The sequence below is a fragment of the Tursiops truncatus genome, chromosome 18 (genome assembly GCF_011762595.2).
Source record: "Tursiops truncatus isolate mTurTru1 chromosome 18, mTurTru1.mat.Y, whole genome shotgun sequence".
Classification (NCBI taxonomy): Eukaryota; Metazoa; Chordata; class Mammalia; order Artiodactyla; family Delphinidae; genus Tursiops; species Tursiops truncatus.
Window position 1 is genome coordinate 56,771,227 of NC_047051.1, and position 14,825 is coordinate 56,786,051.

At 31.7% G+C, this 14,825-nt stretch overlaps 1 long non-coding RNA gene across 1 annotated transcript in view; it reads left to right on the plus strand.

Moving 5' to 3' along the window:
• The window catches only part of LOC141276985 (uncharacterized), a 111,911-nt gene extending 98,469 nt beyond the window's left edge, over positions 1 to 13,442 (plus strand). The window contains exon 3 of the long non-coding RNA XR_012327475.1: positions 11,112 to 13,442. This is a non-coding gene — a long non-coding RNA (uncharacterized lncRNA). The remainder of the gene's footprint in view (positions 1 to 11,111) is intronic.
• Positions 13,443 to 14,825: the final 1,383 nt, after the last annotated feature.

Below are 14,825 nucleotides of genomic sequence, written 5' to 3' on the forward strand. Positions count from 1 at the left end.
TCAGTTTATTATTTGGGTGTGGGTCTATTTCTGGCTCTCTTTTCTGTTCCATTCATCTATTCACTTTTTTTTTTTCTTTCCTGTAGCACACTGCCTACCTCACTGTAGTTTGAAGTCAGAAAGTGTCAGTTCTCCAACTTTGAATTTCTTAAACATTATGATGGCTATTCTGCTCTTGCTTTTGAAATAAACTTTAAAATCAGTGCATTGATATTCATAAAGTAACTTTCTCAGATTTGGATTAGCAGTCCAACTTTATCCTGAGAACCTGGTATGGCTCCTGAAATTAAAACCCACAAAGGCCTTCCTTAGAGTTTTTAACTCTCACATTAGTCTACACGAAGTCTTTGGTAATTCATTAAGTACAGCTTCAAGTGTTCCTTCCACACTAGTTTCAGATGCAGGTTTTGGCTCCAGGTATGCTGTGATTCTGTGTATCTGCCTGTCTGTCCAGTTTTCAGGGCAACTGTTTGCCTGTGACCTTAATTATCTGATGGATTTTAAAAGAGCTGTTGGTTTTCACTTTGTTCAGTATTTTTTTTTTTTTCATGTGACGATTGCTTCCAGGCTCTTTAGATGTTGTATTGGAAAGCAGAAGTCCCATGTGACCATGTTATTTTACTTTCTATTTAAAGAAAAAGATCTTTCTCCTGTTTCATAAAATATACCCTACAACTATTATTTGTACATTGAGTTTATGAGAAAAATACTTTGTTTTTAAGTTAATAACTCTCCTCAGTTCAGTTTTTTCTTCATTGTGTTCAGTATATTTTTATTCTCTTGGAAAATGTCCAGTCTCACTTAGCAATTCATCCTTTTAATCATTTATAATCCATTCCTAAATTATTTTTAGATTTAAATGGAAGCATCCTTAATATTACATGTTTCTAAAAAAAAAAGTATGATAATTCCTGAAATTCAACTGTTGGCTGTATAAAAATATAATTTATGGAATGATCTAAATCAGGGATTTACAAGCCATAGCCCATGAGTCAAATCTGGTCTACCACCTGTTTTTATAAATAAAACGTTATTGGAATACAGCCACCTTATCTGTTTATAATTTTCTATGGCTGCTTCCACATTATGGCATTATTGCTTCTGTTGTAACAGAAGCCAACTATCCCCAAAAGCCTAAATTATTTACTGTCTGTCCCTTTAAAGATAAAGTTTGCTGATCCCTGATATAAATAATAATAATCATTGATCATGGAAAGTTTGCCAAAAAGCAAATTGAAATGAAAAGCATATCATTTTAAACAGAGCTGTCACTTCAAATTTTGTTATACCAGTATTATTCAATCTTCTATAGAATATAATTCTTGGCCTGATTTAAAAATTATGCTAAAGCAAACTAAATATTAAAATAAAATGTTACTAATTCAAAATTAAACATTTTATTTATTTCTTATTGTGATATAATTGACATATAACATTATATTAGTTTTAGGTATACAACATAATGATTTTATATTTGTATATATTGCTAAACACTCACCACCATAATTCTAGTTAACATTTATCACCATAGAGAGTTACAAATTATTTTTTTCTTGTGATAAGAACTTTTACTGTCTATTCTCTTAGCAACTTTCAAATATACAATAACATATTATTAACTATAGTCACCACGCTGTATATTACACATTCATGATTTAATTATTCTGTAACTAGAAGTTTGTATTTTTTGACCACCATAAAATAAATTATAAACAACATGAAGTTTTAAAAAATATTGTTGAAATTCTCAAAATGTAAATATTTTGTATGTAATTGTCAGAAATTCAGCTACAGTTTCTTCATTTATTTACATCTGCCAAATTTGCTAAAAATGACTAATGTAATGGTTTATAATTTATATCACAGATGCTGAATTTTTTTATATCACAGATGCTTTTATTCGATGAATAAAAGATGGAGCAAATTAGTGACACAAAGACAACTTGAATTGCCACTTTGACAATGAAATATGGCAGGCAATATATAGAAAAAGTGGCACATTTTCACTTTTAATGTAAATAAAATCGAGAACACTAAAATTAAGAGGTAAAGATCCAAAAGGCAAGTAGACGTGCCAGAAACAAACAGCTTTATTAACGAAGTGACATTGTGTTTCCTCATTCCAGAATGTCTAGAATGACACGTGGCCTTTGAGTTCCCTAATTGATCACACTGCTCTGGAAACACCTTAAGAACTTGAAAATAAAGAAAATCCTGGATACAAGTTAATAAATATTAACTAGATATTATGTGTCTGACTTGAGAAAAAAATACAGTTACAGATAAATTTTCTTGGCCGACAAAAGAAAAACAGGCCATTATTGGAACAGACACATGCTTTCAGGAAGATTGTGTTAAAAATTTGTTTCTTGAATAAAGTGAAATTTAAGAAAAATTTTGAAAATGTGCAATACAGAGTTGAGCATTGTAAATATTTAATAGGAAAGACAAAGTGTGCTTAAGTGATGACATTTATTGAGTTGAAACTAGTGATATGGCCAGAAAAAGGTAAAAAATGTGAGTATTTTAGTAAAGAATGGGGAAAAGAGCCTTTCTGGTCTTTGGTTAAAAGTTGTAATTTCATGTAAGAGGCAATTAAAGACCATGAGAGATTTCAGAAAAGTGAATGTCTTGACATAATCAAAATATCACTTCAGGAATATCATTCTTCTTCTTTTTTAGTACATTTGGGAAATAGAAAAGAATAGAGACAGGATAATTATGCTTCAGATAACTAAAACATTAGGATAAAAATTTTAATATACCTGGACTAATATTGATGATTAATTCAGAGGAATGAGGTATAGAAGACATCCTGTGGCAAATGTGACATGAAAAGATATTAAGGTAGCAAGATGCACGGATGCAAATTCCTCTCCAGGATACTATGTCTGAGAGACTCATTAAAAGAAGAGATAGGTATACTTCTCCTATACTCAGAGATGTAACATGATGGGTAGGAAACATGGTGCCAATTTCAAAGGCTGGAATTTCAGGTGTCTTTAAATGTTTATAACATATTGGCTAATATAAGCAAGCAATATTTCAAAAGAATATAGAAAAAAATAAATGATTCCAAAATGAAATCAATTAATAGATGATATATATAAATAGCTACATTCTCCTTGTCCCTTACAGCTCATGAAAATCTGCAGCTTCTCTTGGAAAGCCCAGCCTCATATTCTCATCAAGTTACTCAGCATCAGAGGAATTTTATTGGGATGACACCTGCCCATTAACAGCTGCATCCACAGCTAATGAGAAATCTGAACCCCTGAGAATTACCTCTTGGCATAGTGCAGATGCTCATAAACTTTTGCAAAATAAGACTGCAGTAGTTAAGGACAGTGGCAGCATGAGGAGGATGTTTTACCTCTAGAGCATTTAGTATGTTCTCTTCTTAGGAAGGACTATGCCCTCTCGTCCTTTGCGGAGCCTTTTACGTAACAACTCACCTGCTAAGTAAGGGAGCCTCTCCATTGGCTTCACAGAGAAGTATTTTTACTACACACTTTATAATGTAAATAATTGACAAATCCTTAATCAAGTTCTTAGTTCAGTGGAATAAATACAGCCATTGAAATTCCAGTAAGGCCTAACCCACGTCACCTAAAAGAGTTTACATAAAGGTTTAAAACCAAATATTGGTAGTGAAAAACAAATAATTTTTCTTGGCATGCCTCCTTCATATAGACTTTGAAAAAGTCAACATTTATAAATAATTAGTTGATAAATTTGGAGTCTTAATACCTTCTCCATCCATTTCTGTTAGAAACACAACTAAAAAATTTAGATAATTCTGGGGTAACTAAATACATAAAACAATAATTACATAATATTTACTTTAAATATCAGAGTAAAAAAATTTTTTAAAGCTTGACTTAATTGGGAGGGGAGGATTTTTTAAATTAAGATGTAATCTTTAAAATCATACAAGGATTATTAAAATCAGTATAATTTTTAGCCCTGCTAATCATGTAAAATATATGAGCTTTTTGTCTGTTCTCTATACAGAAAATGGAGTGCTTTAATCAGGAATAATGCCACAGATATTCCTGGAATAAAATATAAAAGAGAATATATTTTTATTGCAATAGCCTCTTCTACTTGGCTCAGCTGTTTTAAAACACATTGGATTTTAGAGCTTTTTTATTATTTAGGCTGACTGAAGTTTAATTCACATTAGTTTTATGTTCTTGTAGGAAAGAGTGGTTATTTTGTGACCAAGGAATCCATTTATTACTGATTCTAACATTGATTTACTATGTGCCCTTGAACAAGGCAATTAACTTCTTTTTGACTCTATTTCTTAATTTATAGGTGCAGGTGCCACTATTATGCAGACATGGTGGAATAAATTTTAAATTTCCAATGAAGAAGAAGCTATGGAACATAGGGTATAATGTGATGGAAATCTTGTCAGCTGTTTTAAACTGCTAACAAACATTTAAATTCTATGGGAGCTACTTAAGCTAGCCAAATTTCCCAGTCTATATAATGGTGAAAATCAAGTGGTAGAGAATTGAAGAGAGGCAATATATCTAATTTTATTTTCAAACAAGGAAAAATGTCATTTTACATATGAATAAAGTAATGTTTCACCAACATCAGCTGGCTTCCACAGAGCAATAAGGACAAGATATAATACCAATCAGAATAAAAAATGGAAATTATTAGAAAAATTATTTTAAAATTATATAAAAATTATTAGAATTTTTACTTCCTTATCATAAAATGTATGAAAAAATAATACTGCTAGTTTTCAGCTTTATAGAAGATTTTCAACATTAAATGTAATTTGAATTGTTTTGCATAAAAATATCTCCTTCAATAATGATTCAGATACCTGAAATTATAACATTAGAAAGTTATTTTCTTTTCAGATATGAAACTTTTACTCAATAATATGAAAAAGTTTCCCCAATCAACACAACTGAAATCCTGAATTAAACATGACAAACATCTTCTAGTTTACCTATAGGTACAAACAAATCACCAGGAGGATGATGGAATCTAAGATGGAAATTTCACCAGAAATAATAGCTGCCTTGGAAAATGTACAGTATTGAGAGAGCGATTTGGAGTTGGCAAGAAAGAGCCATGATCCAAGAAAGGAGAGTTTCAATTTACATAAAAGTTTGATCTAGAATAAAAAGTAAAATAACTAAAGCCAAAGAGAGACAGGATACTGAGAGATAGAGAAGAAAAGAGGATAAGAGAGAAGAGGAGAGGGGGAAAAGAGAAATTTTCTTCACCTGGGATTTTGTTAACAAGGAATATTTTTCTCCAAAATTATAGTTACGAATCTTCCCTCCTATTATTCCATGGTTATTAAAACCCAGTTTATAAAATTTTTATGATCTGTAACAATATTTTACCCCTCTGTACCAAATTTTCTATGCTATGTCTAACCTAAGGAAACAAAAAGTCTAAAACAAGAGTCTAAAACAAGATATTATATTCCACATTTATTGCAGTGGATCTACCATTATCAATACATGACTTTAATTACTGCGTGCACTTTCTCTCAAGAAGAGTGAAAGAGAAGAGCCTATCCATATGTTACAAGAGTTTCACCTGTAAATGACGGAAAGAAATATGTTTGCATCCCATCCACTAGAATTCAGATACAGGGTAAAAATAAACCACAAGGGGGCCTGCGAAATATTTTCTTTAGCTAAAAATCCAGTGACAAGGTAAAGAAAGTTCTTTCTTATTAATTGGAAAATAAAACTATGGATATTCATAAAATGCATCATAATAAAAAATCAAGGTAAAGGCATATACTGTTCTACATAGAGGGATACTATCATTTTAACTTTATGTATAGTAGAAAATATAGGATTAAAAAAGTTTTTATATTCACTAAAAAATACATAGTTCTTCAGAAAAAGTACCTGAAATCTGCAAGAGTATAAAATAATGGAACATAATTCTATGCTAATTAATGTAATGAAAAAGTGATTTAATCACTTTATTAAAACATAAATATATATTTACTATACAAAACAGACAGATAATTGGAACAGAGTCAGAAAGAGACCTAGACATATATAATCACCTGATTATGACAAAAATTCCACAATAATTCAGTGGGAAAAAGAAATGTTCTATTCAACATGTAGACCTGAAACAACTAGACATATATATGGTAAAAATGACCTCAGCCCCTACTTCAAACATAGACAATGAATTTGAGATAAGTGGTAAATATAAATAATAAAGTAAAATAAGAGTCTAGAAAAATACTTAAGGAAATAACTTCATAAACTATGGGTAGGGAACGTTTCTTAAACAGGACACAAATCATAAAAAAGACTGATGTGCATAAAATAAGTAACTATTTTCATGGAAATAAGCCATATGCATGGTAAAACAGTAAGCTAGAGATTGGAAGGCTATACTTGCTCTTATATACAGATAAAGCACTTATATGCAAATAAAGCACTTAATTCAGTATATAACATGATTCTAAGTTAATTAATAAAATAAAAAGTAATAAAAATGTGCAAAAACCATCAGCATTTAACAAACAAGATTATCAACATTATTAATTATCAGAGAAATAAATATTAAAACAATTTACCTGAGTGACTAAAATTGAAGAAAATGAAAATAATAGGTGCTGACAAGGATTTGAGGAATTGTAACTCAAACTTTGATAGTGGAAATGTAAATTAAGTCATCCATTTTGGAAGATTGGCAGTATCTACTAAAGCTAATATATGCCAATTCAGCAATATGTTCTCTGGCAATATACCCAACAGAAATGAATACTTATGTCCATCAAAGACACATACCAAAATATTTATAGTGGACTACTCTTAGTTGTAGTAATAAGTAATAAGGATTACCTTATTACCTTATTACCTTATTACCAAGTAATAAGGATTACCCAAATGCTCATCTACAGAAGAAGGAGAAATAAATGCTGGTCTATTTCCACAACTGAATATTACAAAGCAATAAAAAGATCTTAAATACTAATACTAGCAATGACATGAATAAATCTCAAATTTTTACTGTTGGGGAAAAATGTCAACAATATAAGTACAAACTTTATGTTTCTATTTATGTGAAATTCAAAAACATTGACATTGATATCAAGCGGTAGAATTTTAAATTTTGGTTACATTCTTGGGAAGGGCTTGATTGGAAGAGACCCTGAGGGTGGTGCTGGAAATATTCTATATCTTGATTGGGTTTATGTCCACACGGGTATAATAATTCACTGAATGATGTAATTAAGATTTGTACAGTTCACTTTATCTGAACAATACATCAATTAAATATACAGTTTCCTATCTTTCAATTAATTGCCTTGTAAATTCTCAAATTCTTGATATACAGCAAATAAGTCTAAGTTTCCTCATTACTTCACTGCATTGTGGGATCTTACCCAACAATTGACTTAGGTTACAATTTGTTCATATGTTTTAAACACAAGTATTTTTATATATTTTTTCTTTTGAGAACATCACACTGCCTATTAATTTATAGCAACATTTTTCACATATTTTTTTCCAATTTTAATGAAGAATCACTTTATAAGTTTGAGGTGTACAGCATGACGGTTTGTTTATATATATTGTAAAATGATAACACAATATTGTGTGATAGCACAATAAGCTTAGCTAACTTCCACAATCTCACATAGACATCCTTTCTTTGAGTAAAAATGCTAAATATTCTTTGTTATGTAACTATAACTAACTTGATTCTTCCACCAATGACCCAAGAATGCATCTAAAGTGACTAAGTATACTAACAGTCCCACAATTCAACATTGTACTTTGTAAAAATATATACTTATTTTATGCAATTTATATAGATTGGTATAGATCAGTAGTATTTTTAACCCCAGTATACCTTGAACCAATGATTAACATGAAAAATTTCTGTAAAGTACACTAATATACACTATAGGAAAAAGCCATTGCTATCAGGGACATATCTAACTTAACTGTCTCTGATTGTCATAGTAAATAGAATTTCTTTATGTTTTATCCTTAGGGTCCAAAGAGTATCTAGTACATAATATTGCCCAATACACATTTATTAAAACTAGAAATATACTATATTTTTAAAGTCACTATGATATTCATCAAATATTTTTAAATATTTTGCCTAATATACTTTAACTAAGAGAACATATTCACAGAGTAATTGTTGAAAAAAGCATCTATGTGTGGTTACATAGAATAAAATTCTAATTAACTATTAATTACTTATTTATTCATTAAAAGCGTCACATATATCTGTTTAAATAACTAAACACATTTTATATTATTTTGTTTCATATTCAAAACCATGAAATGTGTTATTAATTTCAATGTATATTCAAAAATATAATCTGTTAGGTGCTGCTCTATATAAAAGGTCATTGTTTGATGGGTTTATTGTCTAGTAGATGACAGACATAAATAAGTTAAATATTAATAAGCATATTCATTATATTTCTAATGCCATTAAAGAGTTATGAGTATGATGTTCCAGAGTATGATGACAGAGAACGTCTGCTAAATCATCTCAGGTAGGCTGGAGAGAGAAAGTCCATTAGAAGATATGCTTATCTTGAAGATTGAAGGAATAGGAATTAGCTACAGGAACAATGGATGCAGAGAGTCTAAATAGAAAGAAAACAATGTGCAAATGCCTGATATGAGCAAAAGTGGAGTGTATATGATGAATTTAAAGGAGATCAAAATTTGTGAAAGAAAAGACTAGGTACAGAATTAAGAGTTAGATATAATTAAATCCTGGGAAGCTATGTAGGTTTTGAATCCTTATTTCAAAAACTATGCTTAACATTACTAATTATTAGAGAAATGCAAATCAAAGCTACAATGAGGTATCACCTCACACCAGTCAGAATGGCCATCATCAAAAAATCTAGAAACAGTAAATGCTGGAGAGCGTGTGGTGAAAGAGGAGCCCTCCTGCACTGTTGGTGGAAATGTAAATGGATACGGCCACTATGCAGAACAGTATGGAGGTTCCTTAAAAAACTGAAAATAGAACTACCATAGACCCAGCAATCTCACTACTGGGCATATACCCTAAGAAAACCATAATTCAAAAAGAGTCATGTACCACAATGTTCATTGCAGCACTATTTACAATAGCCAGGACATGGAAGCAACCTAAATGTCCATCGACAGATGAATGAATAAAGAAGATATGGCACATATATACAATGGAATATCATTCAGTCATAAAAAGAGACGAAATTGAATTATTTGTAGTGAGGTGGATGGACCTAGAGACTGTCATACAGAGTGAAGTAAGTCAGAAAGAGAAAAACAAACAGCACATGCTAACACATATGTATGGAATCTAAAAAATAGTGGTACTGATGAACCTAGTGACAGGACAGGAATAAAGACGCAGACAGAGAATGGACTTGAGGACACATTTTGGGGAGGGGGGAGCTAGGGAGAAGTGAGAGAAGCATTGACATATATACACTACCAAATGTAAAATAGATAGCTAGTGGGAAGCAGGAGCATAGCACAGGGAGATCAGCTCAGGGCACTGCGACGACCTAGAGGGGTGGGATAGGAAGGGTGGGAGCGAAGCTCAAGAGGGAGGGTTTATGGGGATATATGTATGCATATGGCTGAGTCTATTTTTGTACAACAGAAACTAACACAGCATTGTGAAGCAATTATATTCCAATAAAGAAGTATAAAAGAAATAAAGACTAGATAATGTTCTCATGATTCTTATTTACTTGTGTATATTATATTTACTTGTGTATATTTACTTATGTATAGTGATGTAACTTAAAAATATATATATTTCATAACATAAAGTTACATAACTACTAGAAGTCAAAGAGTTTAACTGGCCTGTGATACATTTCTTTCCTAAATACTGGGAATATGTTCTAGGGGAAAAAAGTGAAGACAAATGATCCATGTACTTTCTTTGTCAACATAATAACTAAAACTCTAGGTAAATAGACTAAAAATACTTGCTAGCAGAAGAGTCCTTATTTTTGGAATGTTTCTCTTAGGAATGCTTTAATAAAATAACCCAGAATTTATAGATACATGAGGCATGGTCACACAAGTTGGAGTTTAAAATATATGTATAAATTTCACAGATGAAACACTACCCTGCTGTGTGGGAAAACCCAAAAAATCCCATTTGGAGATTTCCTCTACAGTTATGATATTGTAATGATATCAGAACACATGTCTGATATGGGAAGAAAAAAATGTGGAAAGCTGACCTTGAGGTCCCAGACAACCGATGTTTTTTTTGAGTCTCTTTGTTTCCAGTATCCTTGAAATTATTAATAAAGCAAGATCTGTACTTCATAAAAGTCTGATTTGACAATCCAGTCCTGTATATTGGTCTTCTTAATTATGGCTTTTTAGTTGTCTATTATAACAACAATTTCACACAAACTGTTGAAAATAAGCTTAGAATATTTTATATGTTTTTTCCTTAATCTTAAAAATATCACTATATTTGCAATAAAATATATATTTATGAGTTTAAAATATTTGAATATAAATATGATTAAATCTCTGACATCTTGGAGTAAAATTTTGTGGGGTATATATTCAAGGTATCTTGGCATTTTCTGGGCAAATTTTATTTGATTAGTTAAATAAGGCATTCTTAAAATTTGAGATTAGTATATTAATCTTCCATTTGGCCAACTTAAGGGATCAAGAGAGCAAACTAAAATGCAAACAAATGGTTCTTAAAAACACAGGTACAAATTTTAGTGTTCCTTGAACACGCATTTGCTAAATTCAAATGCACTCTAATTTAGATATCCTTTGACATAATTCTATTATTTCTTAACATAAGTCTATTAATCAAAATTACAGTGGTAATAGAGATGCCCTTAAAACTGCCCTTGAAACATGCAACCATTCCTTAAGAATTTAAAAATATTTTGCACAACCTTCTGACACTGAACCAGGAAGAAATAGAAAATATAAACAGAAGGATCACAAGCACTGAAATTAAAACTGTGATTTAAAATCTTCCAATAAACAAAAGCCCAGGACCAGATGTCTAAACAGGTGAATTCTGTCAAATATTTACAAAAGAACTAGCACTTATCATTCTCAAATTCTTCCAAATTATAGGAGAAGGAGGAACACTCCCAAACTCATTCTATGAGGCCACCATTACCCTGATACCAAAACCAGACAAAGATGTCACAAAAAAAGAAAACTACAGGCCAAAACTCCAACAGTACATTAAAAGGATCATACACCATGATCAAGTGGGGTTTATCCCAGGAATGCAAGGATTCTTCAATATATGCAAATCAAGCAATGTGATACACCATAGCAACAAATTGAAGGATAAAAACCATATGATCATCTCTATAGTTGTAGAAAAAGCTTTTGACAAAATTCAACACCCATTTATGATAAAAGCCCTTCAGAAAGTAGGCATAGAGGGAACTGACCTCAACATAAGAAAGGCAATGTATGACAAACCCACAGCCAACATCATTTTCAATGGTGAAAAACTGAAATCATTTCCACTAAGATCAGGAACAAGACAAGGTTGCCCACTCTTACTGCTATTATTCAACATAGTATTGGAAGTTTAAGCAACAGCAATCAGAGCAGAAAAAGAAATAAAAGTAATCCAAATCAGAAAAGAAGAAGTAAAACTGTCACTGTTTGCAGATGACATGATACTATACATAGAGAATCCTAAAGATGCTACCAGAAAACTACTAGAGCTAATCAATGAATTTGGTAGAAGAGCAGGCTACAAAATTTATGCACAGAAATCTCTTGCATTCCTATACACTAATGATGAAAAATCTAAAAAAGAAATTAAGGAAGCACTCCCATTTACCACTGCAAATAAAAGAATAAAATACCTAGGAAAAAACCTACCTATGGAAACAAAAGACCTGTATGAAGAAAACTATAAGACACTGATGAAAGAAATTAAAGAGGATACAAATAGATGGCGAGATATACCATGTTCTTGGATTGGAAGAATTAACATTGTGAAAATGACTATACTACCCAAGGCAATCTACATATTCAATGCAATCCCTATCAAACTACCAGTGGCATTTTTCACAGAACTAGAACAAAAACATTGCACAATTTGTATGGAAACATAAAAGACCCTGAATAGCCAAAGCAATATTGAGAAAGAAAAAGAGAGCTGGAGGAATCAGACTCCCTGACTTCAGTCTATATTACAAAGCTACAGTAATCAAGACAATACGGTACTGACACAAAAACAGAAATCAATGGAACAGGATAGAAAGCTGAGAGATAAACCCACGCACCTATGATCAACTAATCTATGACAATGGAGGCAAGGATATACAATGGAGAAAAGACAGTCTCTTCAATAAGTGGTGCTGGGAAAACTGGACAATAAAAGAATGAAATTAGAACACTCCCTAACACCATACACAAAAATAAACTCAAATTGATTCAAGACCTAAATGTAAGACCGGACACTATAAAACTCTTAGAGGAAAACCTAGGAAGAACACTCTTTGACATAAATCACAGCAAGATCTTTTTTGATCCACCTCCTAGAGTAATGGAAATAAAAACAAAAATAAACAAATGGGACCTAATGAAACTTCAAAGCTTTTGCACAGCAAAAGAAGCCATAAACAAGATGAAAAGACAACCCTCAGAATGGGAGAAAATATTTGCAAATGAATCAACGGACAAAGGATTCATCTCCAAGGTATATAAACAGCCCATGCAACTCAATATTAAAGAAACAAACAACCCAATCCAAAAATGGGTAGAAGACCTAAATAGATATTTATCCAAAGAAGACATACAGATGGCCAAGAGGCACATGAAAAGCTGCTCAACATCACTAATTATTAGAGAAATGCAAATCAAAACTACAATGAGGTATCACCTCACACCAGTTAGAATGGGCATCATCAGAAAATCTACAAACAACAAATGCTGGAGAGGGTGTGGAGAAAAGGGTACTCTCTTGCACTGTTGGGAATGTAAATTGATACAGCCACTATGGAGAACAGTATGGACGTTCCTTTAAAAACTAAAAATAGATTACCATATGATCCAGAAATCCCACTACTGGGCATATATCCAGAGAAAAGCATAATTCAAAAAGACCCATGCACCCCAATGTTCATTTCAGCACTATTTACAATAGCCATGTCATGGAAGGAACCTATATGCCCATCAACAGACGATTGGATAAAGAAGATGTGGTTCATACATACAATGGAATATTACTCAGCCATAAAAAGGAATGAAATTACGTCATTTGTTGAGACGTGGCTGGATCTAGAGACTGTCATACAGAGTGAAGTAAGTCAGAAAGAGGAAAACAAATATTGTATATTAATGCATGTATGTGGAACGTAGAAAGAACTGGTTTGCAGGGCAGAATTTGAGACACAGATGTAGAGAACAAACGTATGGACACCAAGGGGGGAAAGCTGAGGGGGTGGGGTGGGGATGGTGGTGTGATGAATTGGGCGATTGGGATTGACATGTATACACTGATGTGTATAAAATTGATGAGTAATAAGAACCTGCTGTATAAAAAAATTAAATTAAATTAAAAATTAAAAAACAGTTTGAGTGTGAATTATCTTATTTGACTTTCATTAGGGTCTTTAAAATAGGACATCTCTACAGAGTATTGAAGAGAGGATATTTTGAGACCTCAAGCTGTAAATCACAGAAAGTTGACCACTGATCAGTTTTTATTTCACTTTCCCTCTTTTCTAAAGTTTTTAAAATAGTATCTTTAACATGGCAAAAGCTGCTATATCATTATTGTTATTCTATATATTTTTAGTAAAACTTTGCCAATAACATCAAGGTAATTAAAGAAGTGAGGCTTTTATTGAGAGTATATTTAGGAAAACACAACTTTACCCCAGACAGGAGATTTGGTTTTCTTGTAGATGAAACCATGACACACAGGATGGAAGCCACTGTAGTTCTAGCACATATACTTATAAAAGGAATTTCCATTTCTCAAGTAAGCAGAGTCAAGAATCAATTTTAGAACTAATCTCTCAACTATCATTGATCTCAGAATACAGACTAAGGAAAGTGACACTGGTGTGATTTTTCAAGTGAGAGAATACTCTGGAATTTCTGTTGAGGAATCCAAGGCAAAGTCTGAGAAATTGCCTTTGTGTGAATTAAGAAATACAATTAAAATATTAGGCTTTTGTGCTGGCTTAGGTATGAGACTTATCAGATCTATGCCTTTATCCATTCTTGTGGAGCACTTCCTCACAAGCTCAACAGAGACAAGATATTTAAGTGCTAAGCCAAATAAATGAGATGAGATTTTATACAATTAGACAAACAAAAAACAAGCAAGCATCAGCTGTCACACCCAAGAGTATCCTGAGAATACATGGTGACTAAATATAATATGGTATCTTAGGTGGGATCTTGAAACAGAAAATGGATATTAGGTAAAATCTAAAGACCTTTGAGTAAATTATGGACTTAAGTAGTAATAATGTATCAATATATATTCATTAATTGAAACAAATGTGCCATAGTAATGTAAGATGTTAATAATAAGGAAACTCAATGTGGAGTATGTGGGAACACTTTGTACCATCTTTACATTTTTCTGTGAGTCTAAAACTTTCTTAAAGTGAAAAGTTTATTTAAAAAAAAAGCAAGAATAGAGAAATCAATGAAAGAATGAACAGATTAATACCAAGACTATTTGCTAACAGTGTTCTTCTGATCTAGGGATCTAATTACCTTATACAAAGACGTATTTGGTTATAAATTCTAGGATAACAATATAAATTAAGAAACAAAATCTTATTGAAACAAATCAAAACT